Here is a 16537-nt window from a genome sequence, read left to right as displayed (position 1 = left end):
TGTGTTTGAGTATGCCCACAGCCCACCATTTTTCTATCATTTGTCATTCCAACTTTGAGACTTACATCCCCATTACTGATTTAAAACATGCTCTCAACTACCCTTTTACCAGAGATTTCAACTGACTTGCTACCTGCCATAATCCACATTTTCAGACAGAATTTTATTCAAAATTTGAACATGTATGTATGTATGTCTGTCTTCGGAATTCCTTGTCAACAAAGACAACAAAGCAGATTTTTGCCTCCGCTCCATTAAAATAGTTAAACACTTTTAACCCTGTTCCTAAACTAGTCTTGTTTTGTATATGTAAGACATCTTTATTAAGTATTTCAAATAATGAGGCTGCAAAGTAATGATATGCAAAGGATTTTATTAATGTTTGATTGTTTTATAATAAATTATATGTTGCTCCTTTTTGTGTCCTTTGTCCAATGTGGTGTTTGAGTGCCTGGTTTATGGTAGAAGGAAAATTAGTTGGACATTGCTTTCATAGACATAAACTTGTTGTTAAGATAATCAGAGCTATTTTAATGTGTTGGCAGGCACACACGGATATCATTGTTAATGATAAAAGTAGGTAGAGTAAGGTGTGGTTTTTATTTTTTCTTAATCAAGCCGTGGCAGCATTGACCAATAGGTAGCTCCTCATATATCAATAGAAAGAACAGGGAACAGAACTATGAAATTAGTATTAGTATATTACTGCCTGCTCCGATCTGGTGGTCTCCCACCCCCACACATCTGTTAGTAAGGAGCCTGGTTGAGCAGGCCTATATTTTAATTTTATGCTCACCATGTCAGTATTTGGGTGGTAACCTTTTTAGTCTGACATAAAATAATGTTTCATTGCGTGGATAGGAAGCCTTTTGTTTAAAGATGTACTATAAGGTCAGGGACACAAACATGTATTCCTGACCTGTTAATGTTAAAATCACTGTTTACTTCCCTCCCCCCTAAATATGGTGCGATCTTACCTTTATTCTAGTCTACTAGTGCTGGCTCTGCCACGTATCTGTCTCCTTTGCTGACCTCATAGGAAATGATTGACCATAGGAAAGCATTGGATTGGCTGAGATTGTCTATTCGAAAGATCTCAGCCAAGGGGGCAGAGTCAAATGCTGTCCTGGCCAATCAACATCTCCTCATAGAGGTGCATTAAATTAATGCATCTCTATGAGGAAAGTTCAGTGGTTCCCAACCCAGTCCTCAAGTACCCCCTATCAGTCCAGGATTTAAGGATTACTCAATTGTGTCTAAGGTGTTTTTAGGAAAAACGCTTTTGACACAATAGGGTAATCCCTAAATCCTGGACTAGTTGGGGATACTTGAGGACTGGGTTGGGAACCCCTAATGTAGAGGATAGATACTGAATGTCAGTGGTCCATACTATGCAACACCGCCCCAGGAAGTAGGGATGTGCATGGGCAAAAAATTTGGTTCAGTTCGAGACTTCGGTTCAGCACTTCTGAAATTCGGGACCTCTGCAATTTGACACTCCAAAATTCGGGACTTCTATGGTCGCTGCTGCTGTCCAGGAGTAGTGAGAGTTTGAGAGCAGGACTTATTTTTGTGTATTTGTCTGAAATTAATGATTATACTCACCAGAACAACTACATTAAAGGGACACTATAGTCACCTAAATAACTATAGCTTAAAACAACAGTTTTGGTGTATAAATCAGGTCCATTTAGTCTCACTGCTCAATTCTCTGCCATTAAGAAGTTAAATCACTTTTGTTTCTGTTTCTGCAGCCCTAGTCACACCTCCCTCCATGTGACTTGCACAGTCTTCCTAAACAATGTAAAGTGAGATCTAATGTTTATACTTCCTTTATTGGAAAATTCTGTTTCATTTAGAGTTTCTTATTCCCTGCTCGGTTAATAGCTTGCTAGACCCTGCAGGATCATCCTATATGTAATTAATGTTCAATTTACAGAGCAGGAGATAAAAACTATTAAAGTAAGTTGACATCTGATTGAAAGTAAAACCATTTTGTTTTCATGCAGACTGTGTCAGTCACAGCCAGGGGAGGTGCAGCTAGAGCTGCATAAACAGGTAAAAAACAGAAATTTTTAACCGTAAATTCTTTTTTTCTTAATATGGTGGCAGTCACATATGGGTTTTGCTCCTCCCTGTGGACAAGACTTTTAACAAGCTTATTAAAAAGGATCCTCCCCCTTTGGGTATAAAGGCTCAGACCGCAAAACCTACCCCAGTACGTGACAAGTAAAGAAATCAGACAAATCCAATATCCAATGCAAAATTACTTTAATAAAGAGGGAGGGTTATAATACTGCCACCATATTAAGAAAAAAAGAATTTACGGTAAGTAAAAATTTCAGTTTTTTCTGTCATATGGTGGCAGTCACATATGGGATATAGCAAGAATCCCTCTGGGCGGGACCTATGCCACGACGGCTTGTAACACCTTACGCCCAAAGGCAGCTTCAGAGGCAGAGAAAATGTCTAGCCGGTAGTGCTTGATAAAGGTGTTGTAAGATGACCAGCATGCTGCCTTGCAAATGATTTCTGGAGATGCAAGTGCTCTTTCTGCCCATGAGGTAGCCATAGCTCGAGTAGAATGGGCCTTGATAGCAGCAGGCGACTGAAGACCTGAGGAAGAATATGCCAAATCGATAGCCTGAATAAGCCAACGAGATAAAGTACCACGGGAAGATACCTTACCCTTTAAGTGACCCTGAAAATTAACAAACAGGTGATCCGACACTCTGAATTCCTTTGTTCTGTTTAAATATATACGTAACGCTCTTCTTACGTCCAACTTTTGCCATCTGTGTTCTTGAAGGGATGAGGGCGCACTAAAAAAGGAAGGTAAAATAATAGGTTGATTCACATTCTTTGAAGATAAAACCTTAGGAAGAAAAGATGGTCTCGGGTAAAGAACCACCTTGTCCTCATGGAAAATAGTGAATTCGTCTGAGGAGGATAGGGCGTGAAGTTCTCCCACTCTTTTGGCTGAGGTGATGGCCACCAGAAACAAAACCTTAAGAGATAAAATTTTTAAAGGAACTTCCTCCAAAGGTTCAAACGGGGTAGCACTAAGGGCTTGAAGGACTAGGGCTAAGTCCCATGATGGAAACACTGATCGTTTAGGAGGCCTCCTGAGGCTGATAGACCTAAAAAACCTTCTGATAAAAACATTTGCTGCCAGATCCTTTAGAAGAAAAAAATTCAAAGCAGATATTTGGACCTTGAGAGTTGAGACTCCCAGGCCAGCGTCAAAGCCTTCTTGTAAAAACTGAAGAATGTTATCAATTGATGGTTGTAAGATCGGAAACCGGTGATCCCTACACCAGTGCAGAAACTTGGACCAAATTCTAAAGTATATCCTAGAAGTCGATACTCTAGTGGCGCGGAGTAAGACAGCTATTCTCTCATCCTGTAATCCCTTGTTTCGAAGGATCAGCCTTGCAGTAGCCAAGCCGTCAATCTGAACATCTCTAGTACCTTCAAGGGTAGGTTCCTGTTCACAATGAGATGAGCTGACACTGGAAGTTCCCAATAGCTGATGGTCATCTCTTTTAGGGCGGCAAACCAGGCTCTGTTTGACCAATAAGGGATTATTGCCAATATCCTTGCCCTGTCTGTTCGTATCTTGAGGAGAACCTTTGGGATCAGGGGCAGAGGTGGGAAGATGTAAGCCAGCTGAAAATCCCACCTTATTGATAGAGCGTCTATCCAACTGGGTCGATCCGTTCTGAATAGGGAGGCGAAGTGGTAAACCTTCTTGTTTGATCTTCTTGCCATCAAATCTACTTCTGGTACGTCGAATTTCACAGTTAGGATTCTGAATACGTCCGGGTTTAGCGACCATTCCTTTTGGTCCCACTTTCCCCTGCTCAAATCGTCGGCTATAACATTGTCGCTGCCTCTTATGTAGACCGCCGTAATGTCTTCCAGATTTCTCTGCGCCCATTCCATAACGGCTGTACAAAGACTGTAAAGCCTTCTCGCTCTGGTTCCTCCCTGTCGATTGATATAAGAGACTACCGTACGATTGTCTGACTGTATCTTGACCGCTCTTTGAAGTAACCAAGGTCTGAGGTGATGAAGAGCATACAGAACCGCCAACAATTCTTTGAAATTTGTGGATTCCTCTGCTTCTTTGGAAGACCATTTTCCTTGGAACATGGTGGAACCCAAGTGGGCTCCCCAACCTGAGTTTGAAGCGTCTGTGGTGACTATCAGCCAGACCTTTGGTAGAAAGGACAAGCCTTTTAACAGGCACTCTGAGGTTATCCACCAATCTAGCTGCTTTTTCACCTGAGGGGACAGTAGGAATCTTTCGTCTAGATCTTCCTCCTTCTTTGACCAAGACGTCAGGATGTTCCACTGTAAAGGTCTGACCTTTGATCTTGCCCATTTGACTGCGGGAAAAGTGGCCGTAAGAAGCCCTAACACACTCATGGCCTCTCTGAATGAACAACTTTTCATTCTCTGGAGGTTGGAAATCGATCTTCGGATCTTTATTCTCTTCCGTCTGGGCAGAAAAATAGACATGGTGGTTGAATCGATGTTGAACCCGAGAAACTCTATTACTCTTGTTGGAATGCAAACTGATTTTTTTAGATTCAAAATCCAACCATGGTCCTGAAGAAACTTTATAGTGATCCGCAGATCCTCGTGCAGTTGATCTTCGGTATGTGCCACCAGTAGCCAGTCGTCTAAATATGGGACCATAGAAACACCCTTTTCCCTTAAATGAGCAGTTAGAGGAGACAGGATTTTGGTAAAGATTCTTGGAGCGGAGGACAGACCAAAAGGTAGAGCCCTGAACTGGAAATGAACGGTGTGACTTCTTCTTCTTATTGCAAATCTTAGATATTTCCTTGAAGTAGTGGCTATCGGAACATGTAGATAGGCATCCTTTAAGTCGATTTTTACCATAACGTCTCCGTTTTGCAATAGGGGAAAAATTGATGCGATTGATTCCATACGGAATCTGTGATAAGGGATAAACTGATTTATCCTCTTCAGATCCAGAATGGGCCGAAATGAGTGGTCTGGTTTTGGAACGAGAAACAGTCTTGAATAGACTCCTCGAAATTCCCGTTTCTGTGGCACTCTTTCTATTACCCTTTTGTGAAGAAGCATCCTGGTCTGACAATCTAGAGCTCGAGATTTCTTTCTGGACTGGTAGGATGAAAGTAGAAACCTTGATCTTGGCTTTTCCAGAAAAACAATCTTGTGTCCCTTTCGGATAATCCTTAGAACCCAAGGATCCTTTGTGGTCTGTTCCCATGTCGGTAAAAAATATTGGAGTCGTCCTCCTATACCTCTGGCGTCAAAAACGCTTCCCTTTGTCTCTGAAGCTTCTCTTGACTTCGTTACTCTGTTCAAATTTTCGGTTTTTCTCTTTTCTTTGAAAATAGTGTGGTCTTTCCTGAAAGGGTCGTCTACCCCTGGATTGATAATTCCTGTAGCCTGCTCTCCAGGAAATTTTTCGATCCTGAGGAAGTGCCTTCTTGGTTTCAGACATCTGACGTATGATTTCCTCTAAGGGAGCGCCGAACAATTTAGCCTTTTCCAGAGGAAGTTCACAAAGGACTGCCTTGGACGCCGTATCTGCCGACCAAGACCTCAACCATAGGGCACGTCTTGCCACCGAAGTCAAACCCATGATCCTGGAGGCCAATTTTATCACTTCTACTGACATATCCAAAAGGAATTCATTCGCTAAATGCATGTTCTGAAACATGTGACTAAGATCAACGACCTGGCCAGATGAAAAATTATTTTGTACTAGATTTAGCCAAACTTCATTCACTCTGGCTGCTGCTGCCCCTGCCAGCAGGGCTTTACATTGGAAACCGGCTGTCTGATAAGCTCGCCTACACGAGGTTTCGGCTCTCTTATCCATGGGATTTTTTAATGCTGCAGTTTCTCCAATAGGGATCGTGGTTCTCTTGGCAATCTGTGCCACCTGAACATCAACTTTTGGGAGATCTTCCCACATAACGTCGCTAGCCAGCTTAAAGATGTCCTTGAAGTGTCTGGAAATAAAGGCACGTTTTTCCGGGTTTTTCCATTCCCTAAAAATAGAATCAACTAGGCTCTGTTGTACAAAAAAACCTCTCTTAGGATTTTCTGCTCCCTGAGGTAGGATGGTCAGATTCACTTCTTTAACAAATTTACGGATTGCCTCTGATGGAAAACCCACTGGTTCACTGGATGAGGAACCCGAATCTTCTGATTCGACAGAAGAAGAACATTCCCCTGAAGATGATCCAGATGAGGAATCTCTTTTTCTTTTATTGATCTTTCGTTGACTGGGGGCTTCTACCCTCTTAGAATCCTTAATCGTGTCCAAGGTCTGGGACAAACTCTCCTGGAACCAGGATAGGAAAGATTGCATATCCTTTTGCTTCTCTCTTTCCAACGAGTTTGCAGTACACAGACTGCATATTTTCTTCCTAGACCCGTCTGGGAGGGGAGTTGCACATTCGCTGCAAACAATATGTTTGGACTTCACTGTAGCCTTTCTAGGCGTGGGAGTTAGTTTCTCTTTATCCATCTCAGGTGGACTAGACATATCTGAAAAATTTAAACGGATACTCCTTAGAAAGTATTTTCTCCTTCAGAAAGTATTTCAAAGTAAAGATCTATTTTCTGTAAATCTTACCTCAAAATACCCCATGTGGGGGGGCAGGTGACACGGCGTACCTCTTCTGATCTGCATCATGCTGTCAGTGGGTACTAGCACAGCTTTTAAATTCAAATTTTCGCTTTTTTTTTTTTTTTTTTTGCAATATCTCTTTAAGCTTCCGTTTGCGCATGCGTCTTTGCGCACCCGGAAGCTTAGGTGGAACGCAAACACCACCCGGGCGTGCGTTCCACCGCTGTGCGCTTGCTCAGAGCGAGCTCCGCCTCCCGGAAGTATTTGCCGGAAACTTTCTCGGCATAAATTACAGACCTCAGTATGCTCCGTAACGATTAAGAAAACGGAGCATGGGCCACTCAGCTTACCACCCGGGCAGCTCTCGGACCGGATCCCCCAGACAGCAACCTGTGTGTCTCACCAACGACGAAGTCCTGTCCATCCCTATCGGGACAAGAAAGAAGACTGGGGTAGGTTTTGCGGTCTGAGCCTTTATACCCAAAGGGGGAGGATCCTTTTTAATAAGCTTGTTAAAAGTCTTGTCCACAGGGAGGAGCAAAACCCATATGTGACTGCCACCATATGACAGAAAAAGTAATTTAACTGCTAAATGGCAGTAAATTGAGCGGTAAAACTTCACAGGCATGATCTATCCACTAAAACTGCTTCATTAAGCTAAAGTTGTTTTGGTGACTATAGTGTTCCTTTAAGCTGGGGTTTAATAAAGTGGGGCTTGATAAATTGTATATTGTTATTCATAAATTGCAACAAGTAGATATCAGTCCTTAACAACAATATACAAATTAAAAATAAAATAAGAAATCCAACAATGCCCACAATTGGCCGCTAGGTGTCACTGTTCTAATACAAGAAAAAAATTACCTGGAAAAAAACAAAAAAAACAACACTTTCTCCTAATTGTACGGAGAAAAAAGGTGAAGTAAGTAGAAAAAATGGACGAATAAATGAATAAACCGTGAACACACAATCCCTCAAAACTAACTCCACTGTTTTTATGCAGTGACCATCAGAAATGTGTGTGAGAGAAAATCACAATAAATAAAGTGATTCTTTGCTGAAAATGTATGCTGAGGCTACCCAGACACACAGAAAGCACCTAATGCGCATTGCACCTGGCTGACATCACCGCGATCCTCTGCAGTGCAACTAGGGATTTAGTGTGTTCACTGTGTATTTGTTTATTAATACAATGTTTTTTTATTTTTATCTGAATGTCTGTATGTGTGTCAGTCTGTGCCCCTGTATCTGTGTATGTGTGTCAGTATCTGTATGAGTGTTATTCTGTGTGTATGTGTATCTGCATGTAATGTCTGTATGTATATCTTTGTGTCAGTAAGTTTGTTTGTATCTGTATGTGTGATAGTGTTTCTGCATATTTGTCAGTGAGCACGTGTCAGTGTATCTTCATGTTTGTTAGTGCGTGTCTGTGTATCTATGTTTTTTCTTGTGTATATGTCTTTGTATGTCTGTAGCTGTGTGTGCATCTGTATGTGTGTCAGTGTGTGATTTTGTCTCAGTGAAAAGTTAGAGCAGCCCACACACACACACACACATTTCTGATGATGTGACCCATTGCAGAAAAAACTCGGACACCCCTGTCCCAGGGAGTTATGAGGGATTGTGTGTTCCTTCACTTTTTTTTTTCTGGTAAAATTAGTTTTCTTTTTCCTCCCCAGCGATTTTGTATCTTGTGGGAAAACAGTGACACCTAGCGGCCAAGTGTTGGCATTGTTGGAATTGTTTTTATCGCGTTGATAAGGATTGATACCTATTGTTGCAACTTATGAACAACAATATACAATATTATATGTAACGGCACCCCCAGGCATAAAAGGGGTTAACAGCCGTTTAGTAGATCTTCCCCTTCCAGAGACACAGGCACAGCTACTGTAGGCACCAATCCACCGAACCGGAGAAGCATATGAATGCTCTCAAACATACAAATGCTGTAAACAGCCGAATAGGAAAAACCATACGAATAGGTTTACACTCCTAGCAGTCAAACTGGAACAGCATACAATAAATCCCCCCAAGAACGAGACAAGGCTCCGTGTTGAGGGTCAAAACAGGAACAGACAGAGCTGTGGGTTTATTGTTCTTATATACACATTAGTACCACCTACAGGGTTTTGGAAAACAACCAATAAACAGGTACAATACACTCAGACACTCCCACACAAAATCCTCCCCTCTGCCTGTGATACAATTACCTTACACAATGGGTAATGTAATTATCACAGGCAGAGAAATACAGTTTTTCCACGTTATTCATAACTTTAAAAGTATGCATCACATTCACATAAAACTTACATTTTCAGAATCAGCATACTCCAAATACAAACGTGTCAAAATCATCCAAATTGGTCCATTGGTTCAAAAGATAGATCGAAGTCCTTTGTGACCAAATAAAGCATGGCTTTTCTGCCAAAAAACAGTTCCACAGAGTCTTCTATCCTGGAGATAATTGGGAAGTAATCCAATTATGTCCAAGGATAGAGGCAAAACTCCATTAAGCACATGGCAGTAAAAAGACAGTAAAATACAATAAAATACACAAGGTTACATTTATTACATAAAATACAGACATGCAACATATCCCCAGATAGCTTAGGTCTGAGCGCACATTATTACTGAATGGCTCTCAGACCACACACATACAATTCAATTGCCATGGAGCCAAAGTCTTTTATTACACGAATAGGCTCCATGGCATAGCTATCTGGGTTAAATGAGTTCATTCAGTAAATCCGAGAATCTACCGAACGCCAGGGCAGAAATACATGAATAGACCTTTCTGCATAGGAAAATAAAGTATTTAAATGCCGGTCCATAGTCAAAAGGCAGCAGGCAGGCAACCAGGCTCCTCCAATGCACAGTGGAGAGATTGGTCTTGTCACATTATATATATATATATATATATATATATATATATGATACCGGAGAAACTGACGGAAGCCAAGCACAGAGAGATGGACACAGGTTTCTTCAGGAAGGAAGAGATTCTTTATTGGATCACCGATCGGGACTCAGAGGGACTAACGTCACCAAAATACAGCAAGTTCTGATTCCCAGACAATAGTGCAGGCTCCTTATATAGGCACATAACTCCTCCCATATTAAGCTCCACCCGCACATTCTCTTAACCAATCAACACAAATAAGAATTAACTTCCTGTTTGACCGCATGGCTTGTCCAGCACAATGGAGGAGGGGGAATACTACATCCTGTATTCTTGCACATGCTCCGTACACTACTGATCGTATCTTGCCTCGTGCAACCAACTGATCGATACGTCAGCATATGCACGTACACATGCCACGTGGTAATCTCGGCCTACTAAATTTATTTTTACCGAGATTCCACCACATTCCCCCCTTTGATGCCTCTTGATATTTTACAATTACTTGAGGCATCATTTAACCTTGGTTTGCATACACCGCAAGTTACCTTGAACCAGACCAGACTTATCTTATGATGTGAATCTTCAACACTCATCTTCCTGCATTGGTTCTCCCTGATTTAGAGCCTTATACCTATAAATCGCCATTATCTGTGCAGCAGCCTTCCCCTCTGCTATATTTTCTATCAGGCTTTGCACAGACCTAACTACTAAGGGTATAAGACACGGCAGGAGTAGACACAACATTAAAATCAGTAGGACTCCACCTACCACTGCCTTAAGCCCTCCAAACCACTCATACCAGCTACCAAACCAACTACTTGGATTATACCCTTTCCATACCTGAGTAGGCACATGCGCTAGTTTAACCATATGGCTAGTAAGCTCAGCTATTGCTTGCCCTTCGTCATCTATTTGAAGACAGCAATTGCTCAGGTTAAACTTCCCACATACACCTCCCTCTACTGCCAAAAGGTAATCCAAGGCTAATCTATTTTGGTAGACTGCCGTCCTCATCCTGGTGTTATGCTTTGCTAGAAGATTGAGCGCTTGTGACGTCTCGTTGGTGATAATCTCAACCACCGCCTGTAATCTTATAATACGGTTGAGCATATAAATAGGGGTTCTGTAACCAAAGGTACCATCCTCAGCCCACGTGGCTGGCCCATAATAATCTATGATACGCTGGGGAGGCCATTCATTATCTTCCCAGGCGCCTATCTCTATGGGTCCCCTTTTCTTCCTATGATTCACATCATACACTTTAACACCTAAAGTCTCACCTGTTTCAATCGGTAACAAGAAGAAGGATGGTTTGAGCATACCCAACACACATGCCCCTTCCCAGTCCTGTGGCAACTCCGAATAGGCTTTCTTACCACAGATCCAGTACAAATTTGCTGGGGCTCTCCAGGTAGATGTGATGGATAAATCAAACCACACATCCTTTAAATTGGCATATCTAGCAAACGGGTTAGATGGTTCTGAGACATTTGAAGCCGACCACCAAGTTGTATTCTTTGTATCATCATCATAAGCTTTTTGCCCTAGACAAGTTAATTCTCCTACAGAAGTATTATACATTATTCCTTTCCTTGCTATGCAAACATAACCTATGATGGAGGTCTTTAATCTCCACTCAGATTTACTTCTAACACTCATATGATAATCGGCTTGTGTAGATATCAGTTGGTCAACTGCCTCAGAACCGGACATTACCTCCTTTGCTTCCCAAGGCCATTGGTCTCCCATGTTAGTACCTCCACACACATAGCAGTTGGTAACATTAAGACTACCGGCAATACTTTCGGCTAAATCGATGAACAGGTTTTTAGCATTATGGGGGATCTTATTATCTATACTCATCTCTTCATAAAAGGAATGGTATACTTGATGAGTTTGGGAGGATACCGTATCAGTCTCTATCCCTATAAACAATAATGTCCCAGGATCTAAACCCGTCCCGTATATCTGAAACCCAAATAAATTGCCATATTTGTCTAAGAACTTATCGGGGTTATTTATAAGTATATGGATGGGATTACATTCCATAGACTTCCAATATGGGCTAGTCGGCAACTTAGTCACTATCATGTCTTTGTCTACTGTCTGTCCCCAAGTCGCCCACCCCACACAAGACCAATATGGGCAAAAGTTATAATCTTTATTTGGGCATCTAGGACTCACATATTTATTTTTACTACTGGGACAAATATATTTATCATTAGACCCATACGTCCTCTCCCATCTAAGATCCCCACATACATTCCACGGCTTTCTACCACTCGATATCGCTTTACACGCATCAAATAGCAGAACACCCGAAGAATGTACGGATTCTAACACCGTCTTGTTAATTAGGGTCCCCTGAGGATCTCCATTCCTGAGAGTCAACCAAATTGTACGAGGTTGATACTCTGGACTGAAGCACTTAGGTTCTCCTACTCCTAAATGGCACACACTATAGTCTATATTTAAGTATCTACATCTCGATACATCTCCTTTACACTCGTATTGTGAATGCCAAATTAGGGTTTGGGAAATATGGTTACCTGTTCTCGTAGTCTTAATGCATACCTCACAGCTAGGAGTGTCGGTACCTCTACCTTCCTAAATATAAAAACACATATAAATAAACACTATCAAAAGCACATCTTTCGCCGTCATCCTCAGTCTTCGTCCGTGCGAAGGCGCCTCAGCTTCTAGGATGTGAGGGCTGCAGGGAATGGAGTCCTGCTCGTCTTCACAGGTGTCCCTTCGAGACTTTCCTGGCTTATATACTATGTGTTGGTAAGCGGACAGGCTTTATTATGGCCTTCTCACTCACGCACCAAATCCCTGTAACAATAAAATTTGTAATCCACACGATTCCTCGTTACTCCGACTGAGTAGTGCGTTTTAACCGGATCTTGCAGGGATTCTCTGGATCTGCTGTAACTTGCCAAGAATCGACTGCTGCTGGTTTAACCCTGGAGTGATGTATCCACGGAGTCACTTCGGCTACTTTTATCGCTGTAGGGGTAGACAAAAGAACAACATAAGGACCTCTCCACTTGGGCCCTAACGGTACATTATTCCACTCTTTAATCCACACTTGATCTCCTGGATGATAACTATGAACAGGGGGATAAATATTCACAGGTAATCTATCTTGTACCCATTTCTGTACCTCCTCCATAGTCTTACCCAACTCTACAACCTGCTGCCGGGTAATTCCTTCTCCCAACTGACTCAAGTCCCCCCTTAAGTTACCAAGTACGGGAGGTGGTCGCCCATACATAATTTCAAAAGGAGAGAGGCCCATCCTTCTGGTAGGGGTACTGCGGATTCGCAATAGAGCTATGGGTAAGAGAACGTTCCACTTAAGTTGGGTTTCCTGACACATTTTAGCCAACTGATTCTTAATAGTTCTATTCATTCTCTCTACCTTACCAGAACTCTGGGGTCTATATGCAGTATGAAGCCTCCACTTTATACCAAGCATATGAGTCAGTTGTTGTAGGCACTGATGAACAAAAGCTGGACCATTGTCCGATCCTATAGAACAGGGTAGTCCATATCGGGGTATTATTTCTCGTAGCAGGAATCTTACAACTTCTCCTGCTTTCTCTGTACGAGTAGGACATGCTTCTACCCAGCCTGAATAGGTGCACACAATTACCAACAGGTAACGATGTCCACCCGATTTAGGCATCACTGTAAAGTCTATTTGTAGATCGGACATGGGGAGTCCCCCCATAAACTGGACTCCTGGTGGTTTTACTGGTCCTTGTCTTGCATTATTTTTAGCACATGTTACACATCTTCGTACAATGGCCTGAGTCAAGTTGGACAATCTTGGTATGTAGAAATGTTTTCTAAGAGATTCTTCAGTGCTGTCTCTCCCAGAATGTGTCCCGTTATGATAATTTTGGACAATTTCTACCGCTAGTGATGCTGGTATGACTATTCTTCCATCTTCTAGCTGATACCACTTGTTCTCCAAATACTTTCCTGGTTCAGTCTTTAACCACTCCTCTTCTTGAGCTGTATAAACTGGAGTCCATTGGGACAGTGGAGTTGGTATAAGAGCAGCTATATGCCCCACATACTCCTGTCTTCCTGATTCAGCAGCACGCTTAGCTGCACTATCTGCCATCCGATTTCCCTTGGTTACATCACCATCTCCTCTCAGATGCGCTCGACAATGTATGATACCGACTTCTTTCGGCTCCCACACTGCTTCCAATAGTTGTAGGATTTCAGCTGCGTATTTGATTTCTTTGCCTTCTGAATTCAGTAGTCCTCTTTCTTTATACAAAGCTCCGTGGGCATGAGTGGTTAAAAACGCATACTTAGAGTCCGTATAGATATTCACTCTTAAACCTTCAGCCAATTGTAACGCTCGTGTTAGTGCTATTAATTCTGCCTTTTGTGCTGATGTTCCTTTCGCCAGTGGCCGAGCTTCTATCACCTTGTCTATTGTTGTTACTGCATATCCTGCATAGCGGATCCCTTCTTTCACATAACTACTGCCGTCGGTATAATATTGAACATCGGGGTTCTGGATGGGAAAATCACGAAGATCTGGTCTACTTGAGAATACTTCATCCATTACTTCCAAACAATCATGTTGACTTTCAGTAGGTTGTGGCAAAAGGGTAGCTGGATTTAAGGTGTTTACAGTCTCTAAATGCACTCTTGGGTTTTCACACAACATTGCTTGATACTTGGTCATACGGCTGTTACTAAACCAATGATTTCCTTTGTAATCCAACAACGTCTGTACTGCATGTGGGACTCGTACATAAAGTTCTTGACCCAGAGTGAGTTTATCGGCTTCAGCTACTAGCAGGGCGGCTGCAGCTACGGCTCTTAGACAAGGTGGAAGTCCGCTGGCCACTGCATCCAATTGCTTAGACATATAGGCAACAGGTCTTTGCCATGATCCCAAGTACTGTGTCAATACTCCCACAGCCATTCTTCTTTGCTCGTGTACATATAAGTAGAATGGTCGTGTGTGATCAGGTAGACCTAATGCTGGGGCACTCATCAAAGCCTTCTTCACATCTTCAAATGCCGTTTGCTGTTCTTGGGTCCATAAGAAGGGGTCGTGCTCTGTACCTTTGATAGCTGCGTACAGAGGTTTTGCCAGTATCGCATAGCTGGGGATCCATATCCTACAGAAGCCTGCTGCCCCCAAGAATTCTCGCACTTGTCTTCTATTCTTGGGTATTGGTATTTGGCAGACAGCTTCTTTTCTCTCTGGCCCCATAATTCTTTGACCTTCAGAGATATGGAATCCCAGATATTTGACAGTTGGCAAACACAACTGAGCCTTCTTTCTAGACACCTTGTATCCTGCCTTCCAGAGAATGTGTAGTAGATCGTGCGTTGCTTGCTGACAGATCTCTTTTGTAACTGCTGCTATCAACAAGTCATCTACATATTGTAACAATACACACTCTCCTGGGATGGACTCGAAATCCAGTAGATCTTGACTTAGGGCTGAACCAAATAGGGTAGGTGAATTTTTAAACCCTTGGGGCAGTCTTGTCCAAGTCATCTGGCGTTTTGAGCCCGTTACAGCGTTCTCCCATTGGAAAGCGAAAATACATTGACTTTCTGCGGCAATTCGGAGGCAAAAGAAGGCATCTTTGAGATCTAAGACTGTGAAGTAAGTAGCCCCGCCCGGAATTAAAGCAAGCAGGTTATATGGATTGGGTACAACTGGATGTATACTAACAACCGCATCATTGACTGCTCTCAAGTCCTGCACAGGTCGATACTCATCTGTACCGGGCTTTTGAACAGGCAGCAATGGGGTGTTCCAGGGGGAAGTACAGAATTTTAGGATACCATACCGTATGAACTTATCCAGATAGGATTGGATGTTCTTCTTAGCCTTCTGCGGGATGTGGTATTGTCTTAGGCTCACTGGATAAACCCCAAGTTTTAGTTCAATTTTTATAGGTGGAATATTGCGGGCCAGTCCTGGTGGGTTGTTCTCTGCCCAAACTCCTGGTATGTTAAATAATGTCTCATCACTCCTAGGGTTTTGGCTAGTCAACACTGTATAAAGTCGCCACTCTTCTTCCTTTGGTACGGATAATGTCATGATACCTGAAGGTCCATTAAACTTTAAGGATGTTGTTCCATTTGGTAGGAACGTAATCTGCGCTTGTAATTTTGATAGCATATCACGTCCCAGCAATTGGACTGGACATTCAGGCATATAGAGGAATTGATGTTTTACTACGTGGCCTCCCAATGTACAGAGTCGACTTTTAAGAACCGGTTTTTCAGCACTTCTTCCAGTTGCTCCTATCACAGTAATAGTCCTTCCAGATGGAGGAGCAACTAGATTAGTCACCACTGAATGTTCAGCACCAGTGTCGATCATGAACGCACTCCTTTTCCCCCCTATTGATACATCGACCATAGGCTCCGCTCGACCAAGGGGGATGGAGCCCGGTCGGTATCAATAGTCCTCCATGACCGTGTCAGCCAATCCTACGAAGTCCCTACCTTCTCTATCGCGGGACCTTTGCGCTGCTGGAATATACCTGTCTTCCCTAACACTTCCTCTGTTCCCATTACTCCCTCTATTACCATTACTCCCTCCGGGGCCTCCTCTACCTCTCGCTCTGCCTCTAAAGTTTCCGTAGCCTGCCCTGGGTAGGTCTCTCTCGTACTGCTCTCTTTGCGGACATTCGTTCCTCCAATGCCCTTCTTCCTTGCAATACGCGCACTGATTCCTACTCAAAGGCTCCCTACTCCATCTACTATCGCCTCTATCTGGGCCCCGTCTATCTACGCCTGCGATCGCTACCGCTAGCATATCAGCCTTTTTACGCATCTTGCGCTCTTCCTCTTTCTTACTTTCTGTTTCCCTATTCATATAAACTTTATTCGCTACCTCCATTAGTTGGGTGATTGACATACCTGCAAACCCTTCTAACTTTTGTAGCTTGCGCTTAATATCTCCGTAAGCTTGGCTGACAAAGGCGGAGTTC

The sequence above is a fragment of the Pelobates fuscus genome, chromosome 1, assembly GCF_036172605.1.
Source record: "Pelobates fuscus isolate aPelFus1 chromosome 1, aPelFus1.pri, whole genome shotgun sequence".
NCBI classification, from domain to species: domain Eukaryota; kingdom Metazoa; phylum Chordata; class Amphibia; order Anura; family Pelobatidae; genus Pelobates; species Pelobates fuscus.
Note: the sequence above shows the minus strand (reverse complement) of the source record.